Consider the following 24,131-nt stretch of genomic DNA (forward strand, 5'->3'; position numbering starts at 1 on the left):
TCGTATTTTTAAATAGAGAAGGGGGTTTCACATGTTGGTCAGGCTTGTCTCAAACTCCTGACCTCAGATGATCCACCTGCCATGGCCTCCCAAAGTGCTGGTATTACAGGTGTGAGCCACTGCACTCGGCCAAGACAAGAATTAAAAAAAAAAAAAAAAAAACTACCACAAACTCTCATCCCAAGCACAGGTAAGCACATAGGTCCTTAAAACATATGCTGAGGAACAGAAAACCGAATACCGCACATTCTCATTTACAAGTGGGAGCTAAACATTGGGTACTCATGGGCAAAAAGATGGCAACTATAGACAATGGGGACTACTAGAGGCAGGAGGAAGGGAGGGTGGAAAAACTAACTATGGATACTATGCTCACTACCTGAGTGACGGGACCAATCGTATCCCAAACCTCAGCATTGTGCAATAAACCCATGTAACAAATCTGCATGTGTACCACTGAATCTAAAATAAAAGTTTAAATTATAGAAAGAATAGATGCTTTGATTTTACCCCAGAAGAACTTCGGGGATAGATCCTGAAGAAGCCACAATTTGATGTTTATATGATTAAGGAAAAATCTTGATGATAGTTGAGATAGCATTAAAATTGGTGTGCTCTTTGAAGTGGCATAGTTGCTCTGTGCTCACCCATTGTTAACACTGGAGCACTGGTGAGTTTGCTGCAAGTCCAGGGATTTGCTGCAGTTTGGTGTCACCAACAACAACCTTGGATACAGTATTAGGAGATCTCCCATAGGTTCTGAGAAAATGCTCTGCCATTTGAACCTCACGGGAAGCCACTCACCGGTTTGATTCCTCATCTGCGATTTTTAAATCTAGCTGTGCTTCAAAATCATCTAGGGACCTTTACTAATATGCAGGTTTAGATCCAAACCCCCAAAATTCTGATTTAGAAGGTCACGGCATTATTAGCGAGGACACTGGGTTATTCACAGGCTCTACAGCTGATTGTATCACACACAGCCCAGCTGGGAAAACATCACTCTAACATCCCTTTTATCTCTGATATGATAACAATCCCTGGACTTCCCTGGGTCAACGTTTCCTTCGAGTCCTTAACTGCTGTTTGTGATAATAAAATCATATGATCAAACATATGAGATGAATTTGACAATCTAAGCAACTATTTATTCCATCATTGCTTCAGAAAAACACCAAGAGTACCAACTCTATGCTGGACACTGTATGGTAGCACTTCAGGAACAAAATCAAGTAAAATACCTGCTATGGCCTGTTTAAGGAAACAAAACAGGTACATAGAGGAGAGATTATTATTCAGTGCGGTAAACGCTGTGGCCAGAGTAAACACTAGATTTTGCTATTCTGATGGCATAGAGGAAAGGACTTCCTGGGAAAATGATGCTTACGATGATTCTTGAAGGGTAAATGAATGTTAGTAAGGAGGGTTAAAATGGAAAGAAATTAATAAACTGTGAAATGCATGAATTTCAAATATCCCGTTTCTGTTTACCTTGGTGTTTAAGACTCCCACGCCATCCAGGATACCTAGGGCCACCTGGAACTCCAGGAGACATTGAGAAGTCCTTCCCCACTCAAGTCTGCCTTTGCAGTGAAGCTGAGGGATCCCATCCCAGGCCCCTCCCAGCCCATTGTCTTCAAGGAAGTGTTGCATAATCATCAGGGCCACTTCAATCTTACCAAGGGGATGTTCCCCTGCATGTACCACCTCAATCTTACCACAGGGATGTTCACCTGGCATGTACCACCTTAATCTTACCACGGGGATGTTCATCTGCACCTACCACTTCAATCTTACCACGGGGATGTTCACCTGGCATGTACCACTTCAATCTTACCACGGGGATGTTCACCTGGCATGTACCACTTCAATCTTTCCACAGGGATGTTCACCTGCCATGTACTACTTCAATCTTACCACGGGGATGATGTTCACCTGGCATGTACCACTTCAATCTTACCTTGAGGATGTTCACCTGGCACATACCACTTTGGCTTCAACGTTGAGCCGTTCCAACATGCTGTAAAATTAGGGCTCATGAAGAACAGTACCCAAGTCCTCGAGAAGGAAGCCAACGCCGAGGACAATTACAGGCATGTGTTTGGAACTGTCGTCTTGCAGCTGATGATGGGAGATAGGGTCTGGCTAAAATCAAAGCTAGAAGCAAAAGAGAATGAGAAAGGGTTGATTCAAAGTGTGTTCTGTGGTTATTTGTTCTATGCAATTATACTGGCTAAGAGTAACCACACACTTCAATTCCTCAAGTGGGTCTAAATTTCAGAACGAAACTCCCCCTTCTCCAGTATATTTTTCCCTAAGATCATTACATGCATAACATTAAGAGTAACCCAATTTATCAATGTGAATGTAATTCCAAAAGCAGTAAAGATTAATAATCCATTAATTGGTCAACAACTTCTTATTGAAAGTCTATCACATTTCCAGTATTCTGCCATATCCTAGGAATTTCCAGGAGAGGATGTCAGAAAATCAGATCTAATTGGAAGCCTCTTGCCACTTGAAACTGAGGGGACCAGGAAAGTTCTCATTCCTTTTTGTGATTATGTCTGAACATTTTTCTCCATACTAAAAAAGTCTTAATTATAGCCCCTTCTATCACTTCAATTTTACAACTTACAGTACAGCTAGGAAAGCACATATCCCAGAGAGATGAAGAAAATTTGTTCAAAGTCACATGAAGTTGTGAATACATACTATTAAATGCATATTTTGCATTCGATGTATAGTGCATATTTTGGCCACTGTTAGAGCAAGGGGCAAGGGTATGGTTCGGAGGAGCAGTTTCTATGGCTTAATACCCATAAGACCCTATTAGTTGCCTGCTAAGTATCCATTCACCCATTCTATGTTTCAATTTATTCCTAACAGGTAAGGTTCCTGTTGCATTTTACAGACTAATAATTTGAGATTCGAAGAAGTAATCCTACTTATTCCCAACCAGATTGCTAGTTAAAAGCCTGAGACAGGATTCTAATCCCAGGTTTCCCAGGAATCCGAGTTCTTAACCATAGTGTTTTTGATTAGTTAATTGTCATCTACTCATTTCTCCAAGCTCTGCCCTTGGCTTTTGCTTTTCATTTCCAGCTAAGCCTTGGAGTACAGCAACCTACAAGAAGCAACCTTACTCTGGCTGGCATTTACTCTGTTCATTCTCTCCCCTAGAGCAGTAGCCTCAGGAGATAATGTCAGAAAAAACAAATTGTTGGCACCAGGATCTGCATACCCCAATTAACAAAATGATGCTTTCCACCCACCCTCCTGCAAATATTTGAAGCAGGAAGCTGCCCCTCCCACAACCTGGGTCAGCCTCCTACCAGCCATTCTTAAGACAAAAGTCTTTTTCCTTTTAGTGGGTGAACCTTCTCCAGGAGTTCTTTCTGGCACGCCTAGCTGTGGGGTCTAAGGCTTGGACCCGTCTCTGATCACCCTATCAAGGCCTTAAGTAAACAGTACAATATTGCCTCTTCAGATATTTACCCCTGGTACAACCAGCTGCCAGCAACAAGATTAATATTTAACCACAAGGTAGATTCACCCATTCTTACTGGCTCTGGATCTCAGCGTGGATAGGATTATAGATTATAATTCCTAGGCCATTTTTTAGATTTTCCTTCCAGCATGTCTGTTCTAGGAGTAGCTGTATATATAAGGCCAAAGTAAAGAGGCCATGCTACCTCCTACCCTGACTTCTATTTGAAGATGTATTCCTTGTGCTGAACCACAGGTTAGGAGTTATCACAAACCATTTTCGGTATAGGAAGTCAAATGCAGATCAAAAAGTCTAGAATTGGAGGCAATTTCCAATGAGAAAAATGTGCAGGAAGAAACTAACATTAAGTGCTACATATTCAAAACGGTCTAATAAACATAAAGCATGAAATGCTAATTAATGTTAGTTACTGTTTAATATGCATGCCATCTCTTTTAATCCTCATAACAACCTTATAAGGAAAATATCTACTATATATTATACTTCATACAAAGCAAACTATTTACATAACATTCCAAGTTTTTTCCCATTACCCTTATTTTGTTCTTTCTGCCTGGAATTCTTATGTTCCTGATCTTTGATGAACTCATCCATTTCCTAAGGTCTAGTTCAAATGTCTCCTTTAATATCTACATCAAATATACAAGTGTATAAGAAGAAGACTGTTTTACAAGAAGATATTAGAATTTAATTCTGAGTTGGAGTGGTGGAGCAGCATTGAACATAGTAAAGCAGAAGAACTATAATTCAACAGTAAATAATCCCTGGGTCTTTTCCTGTAAACCAGCACTTGGCCTGCAGTGCAAGGCCAAATAGCACACTGATGATTGTCAAAGATAAGAATAAAATTGCTTGACCCACCACTGGACTATAAATGCCTAGGAAGCAACCCAGAGCATGTGAGCAATGACTCCATTTCCGGAATATTTTTGAATGCAGGAGTGTCAAACAGTTATCATTTGCTTTTGTATAAGATATGATAAAGATTTTAAAAATCTGTCCTGTTACAAAGTCATATGTAATTGATGATAGATATTGTCTTGGTAAAATAAGGATTGAATTAGGTCTTATGTATAATGAGGTAGTAAAACATTTCATCATCTTCCCATGTGGGCCCTAAAATTCTGCTTGGAGACAGTGCTTCTTGTTATGGGAAAGTCTTGCTAAGAATTTGTGCTTGATGTGGGTTGCAACTAGAGTCAAGCCCACAAAGAAGGGAGCCAAATTAACATGCATATACCAGACATGACTTTCAGGCTATAAATCATATATTTTCTTGTTTTAGTCAGCTAAGTTTTACCTTTAAGCTTCAAAACTTAATGAACAAAAGTGAATAATTGAACCTCAGTAATAGATAACCCAGAGTTATAAAAATGTCCTGAGGGGCTGGGCGCGGTGGCTCACAACTGTAATCCCAGCACTTTGGGAGGCTGAGGCGGGCGGATCATGAGGTCAGGAGATTGAGATCATACTGGCTAAAATGGTGAAACCCCGCCTCTACTAAAAATACAAAAAATTAGCTGGGTGTGGTGGCACGTGCCTGTAGTCCCAGCTATTAGGGTGGCTGAGGCAGGAGAATTGCTTGAACCTGGGAGGTGGAGGTTGCAGTGAGCCAAGATCTTGCCAATGCACTCCAGCCTGGGTGATAGAGCAAGACTCTGTCTCAAAAAAAGAAGAAAAAAATGTCCTGAGGTTTTACATAGCACTGAGACACCAGGGAAATCCTTTTAACCTTTAGATACCTAGATATCTATCTATTCAAGTTACTGCTAAGGAACTTGCTATGGTCCAAATATTTGTGTCCCCCTTAAATGTATGTGTTGAAACCTAAGCTCCAACATGATGGTATTAGGAGGTGGAGTCTTCTGGGGTGATTAGATCATGAGGGCAGCCCTCATAAATGAGATTATTGCCCTGGGCTGGTGACACATGCCAGTACTTTGGGATGCCGAGGTGGGGGGATCACTTGAGTTCAGGAGTTCTAGACCAGCCTGGCCAACATGATGAATCCCCGTCTCTACTCAAAATACAAAAATTAGTCGGGCATGGTGGTGCACGTCTGTAATCCCAGCTACTCAGGAGGCTGAGGCAGGAGAATCGCTTGAACCCAGGAGATGGAGGTTATAGTGAGCCGAGATCATGCCACTGCACTCTGGCCTGGATGATAAAGCAAGACTCTGTCTCAAAAATAAATAAATTAACATAAAAATAAATAAAGGAGACTTCATAGAGCTAGCTTGATATGGTTTGGCTTGTGTCCCTACCCAAATCTCATCTGGAATTGTAATCCCCACGTGTCGGAGGAGAGACTGGTGGGAGGTGATTGGATCATTGGAGTGGTTTCCCCGATGCTGTTCTCGTGGCAATGAGGGAGATATCATAAGATCTGATGGTTTAAAAGTTGTAGTTTCCCCTGCACTCTCTCTCTCCTGCCCCCTTGGGAAGAAGGTACTTGCTTCCCCTTTGCCTTCTGCCATGAGTGTGAGTTTCCTGAGGCCTCCCCAATCACGCAGAACTGCTGAGTCAATTAAATCTCTTTCCTTTAAAAATTACCCCATCTTGGTATCTTTATAGCAGTGTGAGAATGGACTAATACAGAGAATTGGTACCATCAGTGGTACTGCTATAAAGTGGGTACTGCTATAAAGGTAACCTGAAAATGTGGAAGCAACTTTGGAACTGGGTAAAAGACAGAGGTTGGAACAGTTAGGAGGGCTCAGAAGAAGACAGGAAGATGTGGGAAAGTTTGGAACTTCCTAGAGACTTGTTGGATGGTTTTGACCAAAATGCTGATAGTGATATGGACGATAAAGTCCAGGCTGAGGTGGTCTCAGATGGAGATAAGGAAGTTTTTGGGAACTGGAGCAAAGGTCACTCTTGCTATGCTTTAGTAAAGCAACTGGCAGGATTTTGCCCCTGCCATAGAGATCTGTGGAACTTTAAACTTGAGTGAGATAATTTAGGGTGTCTGGTAGAAGAAACTTCTAAGCAGCGAAGCATTCAAGATGTGACCTGGCTTTTTCTGAAAGCATTCAGTCATATGGGTTCACGAAGAGATGGTATGAAATTGGAACTTATGTTTAAAAGGGAAGTAGAGCATAAAGGTTTGGAAAATTTGCAGCCTGACCATGTGGTGGAAGACAAAAACCCATTTTCTGTGGAGAAATTCAAGCCTGCTGCAGGAATTTGCATAAATAATGAGGACCTGAATGTTAATAGCCAAGACAATGAGGAAAATGTCTCCAGGGCATGTCAGAGACCTTCACAGCAGCCCCTCCCATCACAGGCCTAGAGGCCTGGGAGGGAAAAGTGGTTTTGTGGGCTGCACCCAGGGCCCCACTGCTCTGTGTAGCTTCAGGACTTGGTGCCCTGCATCCCAGCCACTACAGCTGCAGCTGTGGCTAAAAGGGCCAAAGTACAGCTCATGCCATTGATTCAGAGGATGCAAGCCCCAAGCCTTGGCAGCTTCCACGTGGTGATAGGCCTGAGAGTGCACAGAAGATAAGAGCTGAGATTTGGGAATGTCCACCTAGATTTCAGAGGATGTAAGGAAATGCCTGGATATCCAGGCAGAAGCTGGCTGCAAGGGTAGAGCCCTCATGGAGAACATTTGCTAGGCAGTGAGGAAGGGAAATGTGGGGTTGGAGTCCCCACACAGAGTCCCCACTGGGGCACTGCCTAGTGAGAAGAGGACCATTGTCCTCCAGACCCCAGAAAGGTAGGTCCACTGACAGAGGCACCATACACCTGGAAACACCACAGGCACTCAATGCCAGCCTGTGAAAGCATCCACAGGGGCTGTACCCTGCAGAGCCACAGGGGCATAGGTGCCCAAGACCATGGAAACCCACCTCTTGCATCAGCCTGCCCTGGATGTGCGACATGGAATCAAAGGAGATTGTATTGAAGCTCTAAGATTTAATGAATGCCCTGCTGGGTTTCAGACTTTCCTTTGTTTTGGCCAATTTCTCCCATTTAGAATGGGAATATTTACCAATGCCTGTACCCCCATTGTATCTTGGAAGTAACTAACTTGCTTTTTATTTTACAGGCTCATAGGGACTTGCTTTGTCTCAGATGAGACTTTGGACTTGGACTTTTGAGTTAATGCTGGAATGAGTTAAGACTTTGAGGGACTGTTGGGAAGGCATGATTGGTTTTGAAATGGTGGTTTCTCCCATGCTGTTCTCATGACAGTGAGGAAGTTCTCATGAGATATTATGGCTAAAAAGTGAAAGTTTCCCCTGCTCACTCTCTCTCTCTCTCTACTGCTGCCTTGTGAAGAAGGTACTTGCTTCCCCTTCCCCTTCCTTCATGATTGTAAGCTTCCTGAGGCTTCCCCAAATTTCTCTGCAATAGAATTTTTTCTGGATATTGTCTATGATGCGAATTCTCCACCCCTATCCTAGGAACTCTAATTACTCTAGTATATTTCACCTCCTAAGAATAATGTGCTAAGTATCATGTGATAAGATTCTAGTGCTCTATTCGAGAACTTCATGAAGCATACACAAGTATCAATAGTCAAACTGATCAAGTGGAAGAGAGGATATCAGAGATTGAAGATTAACATAATGAAATAAAGTGAGAAGACAAGATTAGAGAAAAAAGAGTAAAAAGAAATGAACAAAGCCTCCAAGAAATACGGGGCTATGTGAAAAGACCAAATCTACATTTGATTGGTGTGCCTGAAAGTGACAGGGAGAATGGAACCAAGTTGGAAAACACACATCAGGGTATTATCCAGGAGAATTTCCCCAACCTAGCAATACAGGCCAACATTCAAATTCAGGAAATACAGAAAACACCACAAAGATATTCCTCGAGAAGAGCAACCCCAAGACACATAATCATCAGATTCACCAAGGTTGGAATGAAGGAAAAAATGTTAAAGGCACCCAGAGAGAAAGGTTGGGTTGCCCACAAAGAGAAGCCCATTCGATTAACAGCAGATCTTTCTGCAGAAACCCTACAAGCCAGAAGAGAGTGAGGGCCAATATTCAACATTCTTAAAGAAAAGAATTTTCAACCCAGAATTTCATATAGAACGAAACTAAGCTTCATAAGCGAAGGAGAAATAAAATACAGACAAGCAAATGCTGAGAGATTTTGTCACCACCAGGCCTGCCTTACAAAAGCTCCTGAAGGAAGCACTAAACATGAAAAGCAATAAACGGTACCAGCCACTGCAAAAACGGACCAAATTGTAAAGATCATCGACACTATGAAGAAACTGCATCAACTAGCAGGCAAAATATCACAATGACAAGATCAAATTCACACATAGCAATATTAACCTTAAATGTAAATGGACTAAATGCCCCAATTAAAAGACACAGATGGCCAAATTAGATAAAGAGTGAAGACTCATCATGCTGTATTCAGGAGACCCATCTCACGTGCAAAGACACATATAAGCTCAAAATAAAGGGAAGGAGGAAGGTTTACTGAGCAAATAGAAAGAAAAAAAAAAGCAGGGGTTGCAATCCTAGTCTCTGATAAAACAGACTTTAAACCAACAAATATCAAAAGAGACACAGAAGGCCATTACATAATGGTAAAGGGATCAATGCAACAAGAAGAGCTAACTATCCTAAATATATAGGCACCCAATACAAGAGCACCCAGATTCATAAAGCAAGTTCTTAGAGACCTACAAAGAAACTTAGACTCCCACACAATAATAATGGGAGATTTTTAACACCCCACTGTCAATATTAGACAGATCAATGAGACAGAAAATTAACATGAATATTCAGGACATGAACTCAGCTCTGGACCAAGTGGACCTAATAGAAATCTAGACAACTCTCCACCCAAAATCAACAGAATATAGATTCTTCTCAGCACCACATTGCACTTATTCTAAAATTGACCACATAATTGGTAGTAAAATACTCCTCAGCAAATGCAAAAGAACGGAAATCATAACAAACAGGCTCTCCGACCACAGTGCAATCAAATTAGAACTCAGGATTAAGAAACTCACTCAAAACCACACAACTACATGAAAACTGAACAACTGCTCTTGAATAACTACTGGGTAAATAATGAAATCAAGGCAGAAATAAAGATGTTCTTTGAAACCAATGAGAACAAAGACACAACATACCAGAATCTCTGAGACATTTAAAGTAGTGTGTAGAGGGAAATTTATAGCACTAAATGCCCACATGAGAGAGCAGGAAAGATCTAAAATCGACATCCTAACATCACAGTTAAAAGAACTAGAGAAGCAAGAGCAAACAAATTCAAAAGCTAGCAGAAGACAAGAAATAATTAAGATCAGAGTAGAACCAAAGGAGATAGAGGCATGAAAAACCCTTCAAAAAATCAATGAATCCAGCAGCTGTTTTTTTTGAAAAGATCAACAACAAAATAGATTGACCATTAGCCAGACTAATAAAGAAGGAAAGAGAGAAGAATCAAATAGACACAATAAAAATGAAAAAGGGAATATCACCACTGATCCCATAGAAATGCAAACTACCATCAGAGAATACTATAAACACCTCTACGCAAGTAAACTACAAAATCTAGGAGAAATGGATAAATTCCTGGACACATACACCCTCCCAAGACTAAACCAGGAAGAAGTTGAATCCCTGAATAGACCAATAGCAAGTTCTGAAACTGGGGCCGTAATGAATAGCCTACCAACCAAAAAATGTCCGGATTCACAGCCGAATTGTACCAGAGGTACAAAGAGGAGCTGGTACCATTCCTTCTAAAACTATTCCAAACAATAGAAAAAGAGAGAATCTTCCCTAACTCATTTTATGAGGCCAACATCATCCTGATACCAAAACCTGGCAGAGACACAACAAAAAAAGAAAATTTCAGGCCAATATCCCTGAGGAACATCGATGTGAAAACCCACAATAAAATACTGGCAAACCGAATCCAGCAGCACATCAAAAAGCTAATCCACCATGATCAAGTCGGCTTCATCCCTGGGATGCAAAGCTGGTTCAACATCCACAAATCAATGGGCAAAAACTGGAAGCATTCCCTTTGAAAACTGGCACAAGACAAGGATGCCCTCTCTCACCACTCCTATTCAATATAGTATTGGAAGTTCTGGCCAGGGAGGAAGGGAAGGGAAGGGAAGGGAAGGGAGAGAGAAAGAAATAAAGGGTATTCAAATAGCAAAAGAGGAACTCAAATTGTCTCTGTTTGCAGATGACATGATTATATATTTAGAAAACCCCATCATCTCAGCCCAAAATCTCCTTAAGCTGATAAGCAACTTCAGCAAAGTCTCAGGATACAAAATCAATGTGCAAAAATCACAAGCATTCCTATACACCAATAGCAGACAAGCAGAGAGCCAAATCATGAGTGAACTCCCATTCACAATTGCTACAAAGAGAATAAATTCCTAGGAATAGAACTTAAAAGGGATGTGAAGGACCTCTTCAAGGAGAACTACAAACCACTGTTCAACGAAATAAAAGAGAACGCAAACAAATGGAAGAACATTCCATGCTCATGGATAGGAAGAATCAATATCATGAAAATGGCCATACTGCCCAAAGTAATATATAGATACAATGCTATCCCCATCAAGTTACCATTGACTTTTTTCACAGAATTGGAAAAAACTACTCTAAATTTCAAATAAACCAAAAAAGAGCCCGCATTGCCAAGACAATCCTAAGCAAAAAGAACAAAGCTGGAGGCATCACGCTACCTGACTTAAAACTATACTACAGGGCTACAGTAACCAAAACAGCATGGTACTGGTACCAAAACAGATACATAGACCAATGGAACAGAACAGAGGCCGCAGAAATAACACCACACATCTACAACCATCTGATCTTTGACCAACCTGACAAAAACAAGCAATGGGGAAAGGATTCCCTATTTAATAAATGATGCTGGGAAAACTGACTAGTCATATGCAGAAAACTGAAACTGGACCCCTTCCTTACACCTTATACAAAAACTAACTCAAGATGGATAAAAGACTTAAATGTAAGACCTAAAACCATAAAAACCCTAGAAGAAAACCTAGGCAATACCATTCAGGACATAGGTATGGGCAAAGACTTCATGACCAAAAGACCAAAAGCAATGGCAACAAAAGCCAAAATTGACAAATGGGATCTAATGAAGCTAAAGAGCTTCTGCACAGCAAAAGAAACTATCATCAGAGTGAACAGGCAACCTACAGAATGGGAGAAAATTTTTGCACTCTATCCATCTGACAAAGGGCTAATATCCAGAATCTGCAAAGAATTTAAACAAATTTACAAGAAAAAAAACCAAACAACCCCATCAAAAAGTGGGCAAAGGATATGAATAGAGACTTTTCAAAAGAAGGCATTTATGCAGCCAACAAACTTATGAAAAAATGCTCATCATCACTGGTCATTAGAGAAATGCAAATCAAAATCGTAATGAGATATCATCTCACTCCAGTTAGAATGGCAATCATTAAAAAGTCAGGAAACAACAGATGCTGGAGAGGATGTGGAGAAATAGGAATACTTTTACACTGTTGATGGGAGCATAAATTAGTTCAACCATTGTGGAAGACAGTGTGGCGATTCCTCAAGGATCTAGAATTAGAAATAGCATTTGATCCAGCAATCTCATTACTGGATATATACCCAAAGGATTATAAATCATTCTACTATAAAGACACATGTACATGTATGTTTATTGTGGCACTGTTCACAATAGCGAAGACTTGGAACTAACCCTAACGTCCATTAGTGATAGACTGGATAAAGAAAATGTGGCACACATACACCATGGAATACTATGCAGCCATAAAAAAGGATGAGTTCATGTCCTTTGCAGGAACATGGATGAAGCTGGAAACTGTCATTCTCAGCAAACTAACACAAGGAAAGAAAACCAATCATCGCATGTTCTCACTTGTAAGTGGGAGTTGAACAATGAGAACACACGGACACAGGGAGAGGAACATCACACACTGGGCCTGTCGGGGCTGGGGGACTAGGGGAGGGATAGCATTAGGAGAAATACCTAATGTAGATGATGGGTTGATGGGTGCAGCAAACCCCCATGGCACGTGTATACGTATGTAACAAACCTGCACGTTCTGCACATGTACCCCAGAACTTAAAATATAATAATAAAAAATTATAACTTATGAAGAAAGATTATAATGCCTTATTAAATAAAACAATAGATATGGATATTTAATATATTAGAGAGAACATTTATTCTTTTAATTATTCATTTAACAAACATGCATGGCATATCAGTTCAATGTCAAAATCTACCCTCTAAATCTAGATGCAGACTTTGTATCTCCTGCCTCAAGTAACACAAAAAGAGAGAAAATATAGAATTAATTCAATGTTCAAAATTCCTATGACAAGGACTATGATCAGTGTTAGCACATAATGCTGTGATTCCCATATCTTAGAGGATAAAGAAAAAAAAATCTCAGTCTAAAGTAGATAAAGAAGAAATATTTGAGTTGAGTCTTAACAGATGACTAGAAGTTGCTTGGAATGGGTGGATGTGGGATGGTGTAGGAAACCACTTCGTGTGAAAAGGATCAACTCAGAATCACCCCGTCTCACTTGATATGGTTTGACTCTGCATCCCCACCCAAATCTCTTCTCAAATTGTAATTCCCATGTGTCGAGGGAGGGGCCTGATGGGAGGTGATTGGATCGTAGGGGCAGTATTCCTTCATGCTGTTCTCGTGGTAGTCAGTGAGTTCTCACAAGATCTGTGCTTGAAAAGTGTGTGGCTCTTCCAGCTTCACTCTCTCTGTCTCCTGCTGCTACCTTGTGAAGAAGGTACCTTGCTTCTCCTTCACTTTCCGCCATGATTGCGAGATTCCTGAAGCCTCCCAGCCATGTGGAACTGTGAGTCATTTAAACCTCTTTTGTTTGTAAATTACCCGGTCTTAGGTAGTACCTTTATAGCAGTGTAAAAACAGACTAATACACCACTTTTATTTATTTTATGATTTAGGAAGGCCTGCATCACTAGGATCACCAGGGCCAAATGAGTTTCCAAAAGATATTGAGCAGTGTCCATACACACACAAGTTTTCCTTTGTCATGAAGCTGAGTGATATCTTCCCAGGCCCCTTGCAGCCCCTTGCCTTAAAGGAAGCCCTGCACAACCATTAAGGCCACTTTGATCTGAACACTGGAGTCTTTATGCTGTTCCTGGAATCCACCAGTTTTGTTTTGATGTTGAAACACACAAGCATCCTGTGAAGGTGATACTCATGAAGAAAGGCACTCAAGTTATGCAGAAGGAGGCTGAGGCTTAGAATGGGCATGAACAGGTTCAGGGACTGCTGTCTTAGAGCGGATGAGTGGGGACAGGGTTTGGATGGAGTCCAAAGTGAACCCACAACATGAAAAATGAATTCTTCAAACTATATTTTTTGGGGTTTTGCTTTATGAAAGTTAACTGGGGGAGAAGCAGTAATTTTTTCCTTTCTTCAAAAAGTCTGACTTGAAGAACAGAATATTCTCTTCCTCCTCAATATACCTAAGAGGATAATAGAGTTGAATAATTTCTAGTATACCAATGTGAATTTAGTACTAATGCTGAAACCATAAATATTATACCAGTTTATATTTGAACACTCAACTATAAACTGTTGGCATCCTCTCATGTTTCCAGAATTATGATAAAATGTATATGTATCCATGTCTTACTCCATTTTCTATTGCTATACCTGAGACTGGGTAATTTATAAAGAAAAGAAATTTATTTCTTACAGTTTTGAAAGCTGAGAATTCCAAGAGTATGAAACCAGCATCTGGTGAGGACCTTCTTGCTGCATCATAACAGGGTGGAGGGCATCACACGGCAAGAGGGCAAGAGCATGTGTGTCAGCCCAGGCCTTGATGTTTCTTCTTATAAAGCCAACAGTCCCATCATGGGGGCCCCACCCTGAAGAATCTTATCTAATCCTAATTACCTCTCCATTATCCCACCTCCAATCAACATATAAATTTTGAATAAAGTTTCCAACACATGAAATTTGGAAGGCATATTCAAACCATAGCAATCCACACATGCAGCTATGGGGGCAAAAGCTGTGAAGGAGCTATTCTAAATCAGAACCACCCACATGTACAGAGGAAGACAGCTGTCATTTAGAATGAGGTTGGAGCACTAGAAAAGCCCTTTGCCCCCTACACACTTATACCTGGATCTTTCTTCTCTTGAGCAAAATCTTTCCCAAATTAATTAAGAGTGAGGTTAATGACACAAATAGCCCTGGGAAATATAAAGTTTTTGCTTTTATTACATGAAAATTTACATGGCTTCATGATGCTTTCTGTGAGGCCAATTTCATGACAGAAGGGCAGAGCAGTACAAGATGCATAGGTACTGTTCAAGGAAATATTTCTGTTGTTCTGCCTTTATGAAGTTACATTGTGGCATCCTGGTAGCTCCTTAAATCAATGTAGTGTTTTACTCTTCTGTATATCCCAACAATTTGTTCTCCCTATTATTTAAGTACTTTGGGGGTTGTCCATTTATTTGCTGGGTTTCTATTTGGATTCAATTAGACTAGCAACTGCGAGCAGACTCCTTATTATGGAAAGGGTGGGCAGGTTCAAAGGGTTTTTCAAATACAATTTCCTCCTTACTGATTTACCACTTTAATCCCCTGCTATGGTTTGAATGATGGTGTCTGTTCCAAAATTTGTGTTGAAACGTAATGGCTACTGTGACAGTATTAAGAGGTGGGGCCTTTAAGAAGTGATTAGGTCATGAGGACTCTTCCTTTGTGAATGGGAGTAAGGCCCTCGTAAAAGAGAAGTCATGCAATATTTTGCCTTTCTTGCCCTTCTGCCTTCTGCCATGTGAGGACACAGCAGTCCTCCTCTTTGGAAGATGCAGCAACAAGGTACCATCTTGGCAGTGGAGAGACTGGGCCCTCACCAGCCAGCACCTTGATCTTGGACTCCCAACCTACAGACCTGTGAGAAATACATTTCTGGTCTTTACAAATTACCCAGTATCAGTTATTTTGTAATAGCAGCAGAAATGGACTAAGACACTCCCCTTCACACTTCAGTGATATAAATTTGAATGGTATAAATTTGATAAAGTTGATAAAATAAACAAATGTAAATGATAAACAAAGAGCACATGAAAAGATGCTCAACATCATTAGCTATAGGAAAATGCAAATCAAAACCACGATTAGATACCACTTAGGCCCACAAGAATGGTTATGATTTTAAAACGATAACAGGTGCTGATTAGATCATAGAGAAATTAATACCCTCAAACCTGCTAGTGGGAATGTAAAACCTGCTAGTGCCTGCTAGGCACTGTGAAAAACTGGCAGTTCCTCAGAAAGTTAACCATAGTGTAATCATATAACCCAGCCATTCCACTCCTAGGCATAGAGCCAAGAGAATTGGAAACATATGTTCACACAAAAATGTGTCACAATTATTCATAGCAGCATTATTCGTAACAGCCAAAAGGTGGAAACAACCTAAATATCCGTTAACTGATGAGTGAATAAATAAAATGTGATAAATCCTCGCAACAGAATGTTATTTGGCAATTAAAAGGAATGTAGTATGAATACATGCTGCAACCTGGATAACTCTTGAAAACATTGTTCTAAATGAAAGAAGCCTATTACAAAAGGGCACATATTGTATGATTTCATTCATATGAAATACCAAGAATAGGCAAATCGAGAGACAAAAAGTAGATTAGTGATTTCTGGGGGCTAGGATTGGGAGTAGGCATGAGGAGTGACAGCCAGTGGGTACGGAATCCTTTTGTGGATGTGGTTCTAAAATTAGCCTGTGGTGACATTTGCACTGCTCTATAAATGTAAAAACCATTGAGCTGCACACTTGAAAGTGGGTAAATTATAAGGTTTATTAATTATATCTCACTAAAGCTGCTTAAAGACCCATGAGTCTATTCTGATGTAAATACATAAACAGGAAAGAAGGGGAAGTTTTTCTTTACAGTAGAATGTAAAACTACATAAAGAATAATGGAGTTATAAATTTAAAATAGAATCTAAAATCAGTGGATAAAATTTTTATGAAGAAGAGGTCCAATCCAGCAGTTTAATTAGCATACTCTTTAAAGATACATGATTTTATGGAGTATCTACTGTATACATGATAATATTCTATTTTTATGTATTTTCATTTTTATACCATATCTCAGATCAATTGATGAGCATATCTCCATTTTAAAGATCTTTTATTGAGGCTAACTAAACTTACCTAACTAGTCAGAAGTTACGCTGCTAGGAAGTGGCAAAGAGAGTATTTTTTGAACTCAGACATTCTTCACGTGAGCACATTGTTAGGCTATTAGGCTACATTACTCTTTTTTTTTTTGAAATGTAGTCTCGCTCTGTCACCAGGCTGGAGTGCAGTGGCGCTATTTTGGCTCACTGCAACCTCCGACTCCTGGGTTCATGCCATTCTCCTGCCTCAGCCTCCTGAGTAGCTGGGATTACAAGCGCCCGCCACTACACCCGGCTAATTTTTTGTATTTTTAGTAGAGATGGAGTTTCACCGTGTTGGCCAGGATGGTCTGGATCTCCTGACCTCGTAATCCACCCACATCGGCCTCTCAAAGTGCTGGGATTACAGGCGTGAGCCAGTATGCCCGGCCTTTTTTTTTTTTTTTTTTTTTTACATGGAGTCTTGCTCTTTTACCCAGGCTGTAATGCAGTGGCACGATCTCAGCCACCTCTGCCTCCGGGTTCAAGAGATTCTCCTGCCTCAGCCTTCTGAGCAGCTGGGATTACAGTTGGATGCAACCACACCCGGCTAATTTTTGTATTTTTAGTAGGGATGGGGTTTCACAATTTGGCCAGGCTGGTCTCAAACTCCTGACCTCAAGTAATCTCCCCGCCTTGGCCTCCTAAAGCACTGGGATTATAGGCGTGAGCCACCGCACCCGACAGGGTATATTACTCTTGACTAATTTGCAGTCAATAACCAAATATTGAAACTAACAAACGATTAAGGTAAAATATAAGTAGTCCAATAGACTTGAAATGTTTAATATTTGAGTTTAGAATGTTTTATTATATATTAGGGTTCTACAGTCCCACAGCATAAGTGACCAGCTGCAAAATTTAGTACATAAATTTTGAACTAAAAACTTTTTGTACTCAAAACTTTTTGCTTTTTTACTCTTTCCTGTTTCTGTTTGTTTTCTCCCTTTCATATTGTGTGTGTGTCAGTGTGTCTGTATCTCTTTCAGTTATGTGTTCATGATTGATTTTCAACAAGGATGCCAAGACAATTTAATAGGGAAAGAATAGTGTTTTAAAAAATAGTGTCAGACCCTGAATAGCCAAAGCAATCTGGAGAAAGAAGAACAAAGCTGGAGGCATCACACTCTGTGATTTTATTATATTACAAAGCTATAGTAATCAAAACAGTGTGGTACTGACATAATAACTAATAGATCAATAAAACAGAAGATAGTCCAGAAATAAACCCATGCCTATGTTGTCTACTAATCTTTGATTACAGAATACACAGTGAGGGAACAACAGTATCTTCAATAAACTGTGTTGTAAAAATTGGATATCCACATGCAGAAAAATGAAATTAGACTTTTATCTCACACCATATACAAAAATCAACTCAATGGATTAAAGAGTTAAGTGTAACACCTGAAACCATAAAATGCCTAGAAGAAAACATAGGAGAAAAGCTCCATGACATTGGTCTTAGCAATGATTTTTTGGATCTGATACCAAGGGCGCAGGCAACAAAAGCAAAATTAAGCAGGTGGGATTACATCAAACTAAGAATCTTCTGCACAGTGTAGGAAACAGTCGACAAAATGAAAAGGCAAACTACAAAATGGGAGAAAATACTTGCAAATCATATATCTGATAAGCAGTATCATGTATACATATATAAATATATGATATATAAGATATATAAGGAGCTCATCTCAATAGCAGAAAAGTTAACCCAATGAAAAACTGGGCAAAGGAACTGAATAGACATTTTTTCAAAGACATACTAATGACCAATGGATAGATGAAAAAATGATCAACATCACTGATAATCAGAGAAATGTAAATCAAAACCATAATGAGATAGGACTCACACTTGTTAAGATGGCTATTATCTACAAGACAAGAGATAACAAGTGGTAGCAGGGGTGTGAAGAAAAGGAAACCCTTATACACTGTTGCTGGGAATGTGTATTGTTACAACCTTTATGGAAAGCAACATGGAAATTCTTCAAAAAAATTAAAAATAGAAATACCACATGATCCGGCAATCCCACTTCTGGGTACATATTCCAAAGTAATGAAATCAGCAGTGTCTCAAAGAGATAGTTGTACCCCTATATTCATCACAGTGTTATTCACAATAGCCAAGATTTGAAAACAACCTAAGTCTCTATTGATGGATAAAACACACACACACACACACACACACACACACACACACACACACACACACAGTATTTATCCATAAAAAAGAAGGAAATTTGTGATGGCATCGATTGCTCTGGAGCCCATTATGCTAAGTGAAATAAACCAGACACAGAAAAGTGAGTACTGGATGATATTTACTGTATGAAAGATGGGTTATATGTGGACGCTAAAAAGTCAAACTGACAGAAGCAGAGAGTAGAACGGTGGTTGTCAGAGGCTGAGGGGTAGAAGAAATGGAGAGATGTTGGTCAAAGGGTACAAACTTCCAGTTATAAAATGAATTAAGTTCTGGGGATCGAATGCACAGAATGGTGACTATAGTTAATGAAGCTGTATTGTTTACTCAAAATTTGATAAGAGAGCAGATTTTAAGTGTCCTCACCACCCCTAACCACCACACAGTGGTAACTATGGGTAGTGATGGGTGTGTTAATTAATTTGACTGTGGTAATCAGTACACTATATATATATATATATATCATATCTTTATGCTATATACCTTGAAAATGTACAATTTTCACTGGTCAAATATTTTAAAATAAAAAAATTGAAACTGTGTTGAGAGACACATGTTGAGCAGGGACATAAGGCCAAAGATTTTCAAGTGCTTGATATCTTGTAGAGTAAATAGCAGGATTACAATGAAACAAAGTATAATGAAATACCTAGATAAGCTGAAAATATTTGGAAGCTAAATACTACACTTCCAAACAAACAACAGTCAAAGAAGAAATCACAAGAGAATAAAAAATATTATAAATTTAATTATAATGTAATTACATCATATCACTACTATTGAGAAGCATCTAAAGTAGTTCTTTACAAAGTTTTATATCTATAAATTTTTGTATTAATAAGAAAAAATGGCTTAAAATAAGTTATCAAAATCTTCACCATAGGAGTTAGAAAAAGATAAGAAAATTAAAATTACAATTAATAAAACAGAAGTAAATTAGGAAGTCTACCAGAAATCAATGAAAGAAAAAAACAAAAAATTAATCATGGGAATGAAAAGATAAGCTACAGACTAGGAGACAATATTTGCAAAAACATATCTATACAAAAAACTCTTAAAACTCAACAATAAGAAAATGAACAACCTAATTCTAAAAATGGACAAAAGACCTGAACAGACATCTCACCAAAGAAGATATACAGATGGCAAATTAGCATGTTTAAAAATGCTTAATACTATTTGTTAAGGAAGTGTAAGTTAAAACAACGCCATGATATCACTATACACCTATTATTAAGGCCAAAATCGAAAACATTAACCATATCGAATGCAGACAAGGATGTGAAGCAACGGGAACTATTACTCATTGCTTCTGGGAATTCAAAATGGTACAGCCACTTTGACAGTTTGATAGTTTCTTATAAAATTAAACATAATTTAGTGTATGATCCAGCAATCACTCTCTCTGGTATTTATCTAAGTGAATTAAAAACTTATGGTCACGCAAAAACCTTTATTTGAACGTTGATAGTAGCTGTATTCACAATTGTCCAAACTTGAAAGCAACCAAGATATTTTTCAGTAGGTGACTGGGTAAATAAACTGTAATACATCCAGACAATGGAATATTATTCAGTGACAAAGATATAAGCTATCAAGCCATAAAAAGACACGGAGAAAATTTAAGTGCATATTACTAAGTGAAAGAAGCCAATCTGAAAAAGCTACATACTGAATGATTCCAACGATATGGCATTCTGGAAAAGGTAAAATTGTGGAGACAGTAAAAAAGAACAGTGTTTGCCAAGGATTAAGGTGATAAGAGGGATGAATTGGTGAAACATGAAGGATTTTTAGGGCAGTTAAACTATGTTGTATGAAACTATAACAGTGAATCCAACTCATTATAAAGTCATAGAAACCCGTAGAATATTTAACACCAAGAGTGATCCCTAATGTAAACTATGGGCTTTGGGTGATAATGATATGTCAATGTAGGTTTACTGATTGTAGCAAATGTACCACCGTGGCATGAGATCTTGAGAGGGAAGAGTCTGTGTGTGTGTGAGGAAGGGGTGTATGAGAACTCTCTGTAATTCCACTCAATGTTGCTGTGAATCTATAACTGTTCTAAATATAGTTTACTTACACAAATTAATAAAACCGAAAGTCTGTTCTTTGAAGAAATTCATAAAATTGTTAAGTCCCTTTGAAGACTAATAAGAAAATAAGACAGAAAACACAATTAACACTGTTAAGAACAAAAGAAGCTCTATTACTAGTGATCCTACTGACATGAAAGAATATTAAGGGAATATTATAAAGAATTTATAACAATAAGTTTGACAAATTTGATCAAAGAAAATTACTAGAATTTCTACCTTATCAAACCAGCACAAGATAAAATAGAAAATCTGAATTACTCTGTAGCTATTCAAGAACTAAACTTTAAAAAGTTCTTTATAATAAAAACCTACAAAAAAATTCTAGGCATAGTTTCACTGTTGAAGTCTATCAACCAATTATGGGAAAAAAATCAATCGCACACAAATCCAGAAAATAAGGAAGAAACAACATTTTCCAATTCATTTTATAATGCCAGAATAATACTGATACCAAAACTTGACCAAAACATAACAAGAAAATAATATATCAACCAATACTTTTCAGGAATATAGATGCAAAAAATCACCAAATGTTAGCAAATCAAATCCAGTGATACATAAAAAAGGTGACAAATCATAACAAGGTTTATCTCATGAATGCAGGTTTGTCTTAACATTTGAGAAGTAGCTACTGCATTAACAGAATAAGGACAATCAATTATGTTGATTAATGTAGCAAAAGTATATGACACAATTCAGTACCCATTCATAATGTACCTCCCAGCGAAATAGGAATAGAAAGCTTCCACTATAATCTGGAAAAAAAGTTACATACAAAAATCTTTGAGCTAACATAATTCTTAATGTTGAAACACTGAACACTTTCTCCTAAAGATTTGAAATTAATTAAGTATGACCACTCTTATTACTTCTACTCAGCATTCTACTGGGAGTCCTAGCCAGTGGAATAAAGTAAAAAATAAATAAATTAAAGCATAAGTATCAAAGAGAATGTGATTGTTTACATTGAAAACTCTAAGAAATCAAAAACAAAGTAAAGTAAAAATCTATTAGACTTAATATGTGAGTTTAGCAAGGTCACATGATATAATATCCAAACACATAAGTCAATTGTGTCTCTACATGTTAGCAGCATTGAGAAATAAAATTTTGAAAATTAATTCATAATATAGAGATGAAATATTTAGATATATAAATTTATGTATCTATATATTTTCTAAATGTTCAAAGCCATCAGTTCAGCAACATGGTGGGTTCATGAATTATGTATCCTGTCTCCATTAGTGTCAGAAATAGATGCACGCTTCTATGCTCAATTGATTTTTGAAAGGCACCAATGTGATTCAAAGTACAGCCACTATGAGAAATAGTATGGAGGTGCCTCAAAAAAACTAAAATTAGAACTACCGTATGATCCAGCAGTCCCACGACTGGGTATAAATTCAAAGGAAATGAAATCGATTTGTTGAGGAAGTATTTGGTCCTCCATGTTCATTGCAGCATCACTCACAGTAGTCAAGATATGGAATCAAACTACGTGCACATCAATGAATAAGCTCAATAAAGAAAATGTGGTATATGTACATAATAAATACTATCCAGCTTTTAAAAAGAAGGAAATCCTGTCATTTGTGACATGGACAAACTTGGAGAACATTATGTGAAGTGAAATAAGCCAAGAATAGAAAGACAAATACTGCATGATCTCACTTATATGTGGAATCTAAATAAGTTGAACTCATAGAAGCAGAGAGTAGAATTGTAGTTACCAGTGCTCAGGGATGGGAGTGAGGTGGGATGGGAGTGAGGTGGGATGGGGTGGGGAAATGTTAGTAGAAGAATAGCAAATTTTAGTTACATAAGGGAAATAAGTTCAAGAGATCCATTGAACAACATGGTGACTATAATTAATAATGATGCACTGTAGTCTTAAGAATCACTAAGAGTCACGCCTGTAATCCCAGCACTTTGGGAGGCCGAGGCGGGCGGATCACGAGGTCAGGAGATCGAGACCATCCTGGCTAACACGGTGAAACCCCGTCTCTACTAAAAAAAAAATACAAAAAATTAGCTGGGCGTGGTAGCGGGCGCCTGTAGTCCCAGCTACTAGGGAGGCTGAGGCAGGAGAATGGCGTGAACCCGGGAGGCGGAGCTTGCAGTGAGCCAAGATCGCGCCACTGCACTCCAGCCTGGGCGACAGAGCGAGACTCCGTCTCAAAAAAAAAAAAAAAAAAAAAAAAGAAAAGAATCACTAAGAGGAGGCCGGGCGCGATGGCTCACGCCTATAATCCCAGCACTTTGGGAGGCCGAGGCAGGCAGATCACGAGGTCAGGAGATTGAGACCATCCTGGCTAACACGGTGAAACCCTGTCTCTACTAAACAAAATACAAAAAAAAATTAGCCGGGCATGGTGGCGGGTGCCTGTAGTCCCAGCCACTCGGGAGGGTGAGGCAGAAGAATGGCGTAAATCCAGGAGGTGGAGCTTGCAGTGAGCTGAGATCGCACCACTGCACTCTCCTGGGCGACAGAGTGAGACTCCGTCTCAAAAAAAAAAAAAAAAAAAAAAAAAAAAAGAATCACTAAGAGGATAGATTTCAAGTGTTCTCCCACAAAAAAATAGTGTGTGCGGTAATGTCTATATTAATTAGCTTGATTTAGCCATTCCACAACGTATGCATATTTCAAAACATCATGTTGTATATAATAAACATACTCAACTTATATGCATCAATTAAAAATTTTTTCTAAAAAAGAAAATGTTTTTGCTGATAATAATTAAATAAATAAATAAATAAATACTCTTGTTCATAAGTCACCCATCCTATGGTATTTTGTTATAGCAATCCAGACAGACTAAGACACAAAATTAAGGAGAAACTCTTACTGGACACTAATGGAGACAGGATGCATAATTCACGAACCCACCATGTTGCTGAGGCCCAATCTGCCCATTTTGAACCGGGTCAATACTATCCCAACAAATAAGGAGGGGCAGGTACAACACAGGTCCATCATTAAGGGGAAATGGGATACAGAAGACTGAGCTCACACCGGGCCTGCTGCAAATGCTACTCAACAATAGGCAGCCTCTTGTGGCATCCAATAGAGGATGC

The 24,131-nt window shown here is 38.9% G+C and overlaps 1 protein-coding gene across 1 annotated transcript in view; it reads right to left on the reverse strand.

Moving 5' to 3' along the window:
* Positions 1 to 24,131, reverse strand: part of LARGE1 (LARGE xylosyl- and glucuronyltransferase 1) — an 852,160-nt gene that overhangs the window by 98,852 nt on the left and 729,177 nt on the right. Inside the window, exon 14 of the transcript XR_010111820.1 lies at positions 1,961 to 2,157. The gene's annotated coding sequence lies outside the window, so the exon portion shown is untranslated. The remainder of the gene's footprint in view (positions 1 to 1,960; positions 2,158 to 24,131) is intronic.

The sequence above is a fragment of the Pan paniscus genome, chromosome 23, assembly GCF_029289425.2.
Source record: "Pan paniscus chromosome 23, NHGRI_mPanPan1-v2.0_pri, whole genome shotgun sequence".
NCBI lineage: Eukaryota > Metazoa > Chordata > Mammalia > Primates > Hominidae > Pan > Pan paniscus.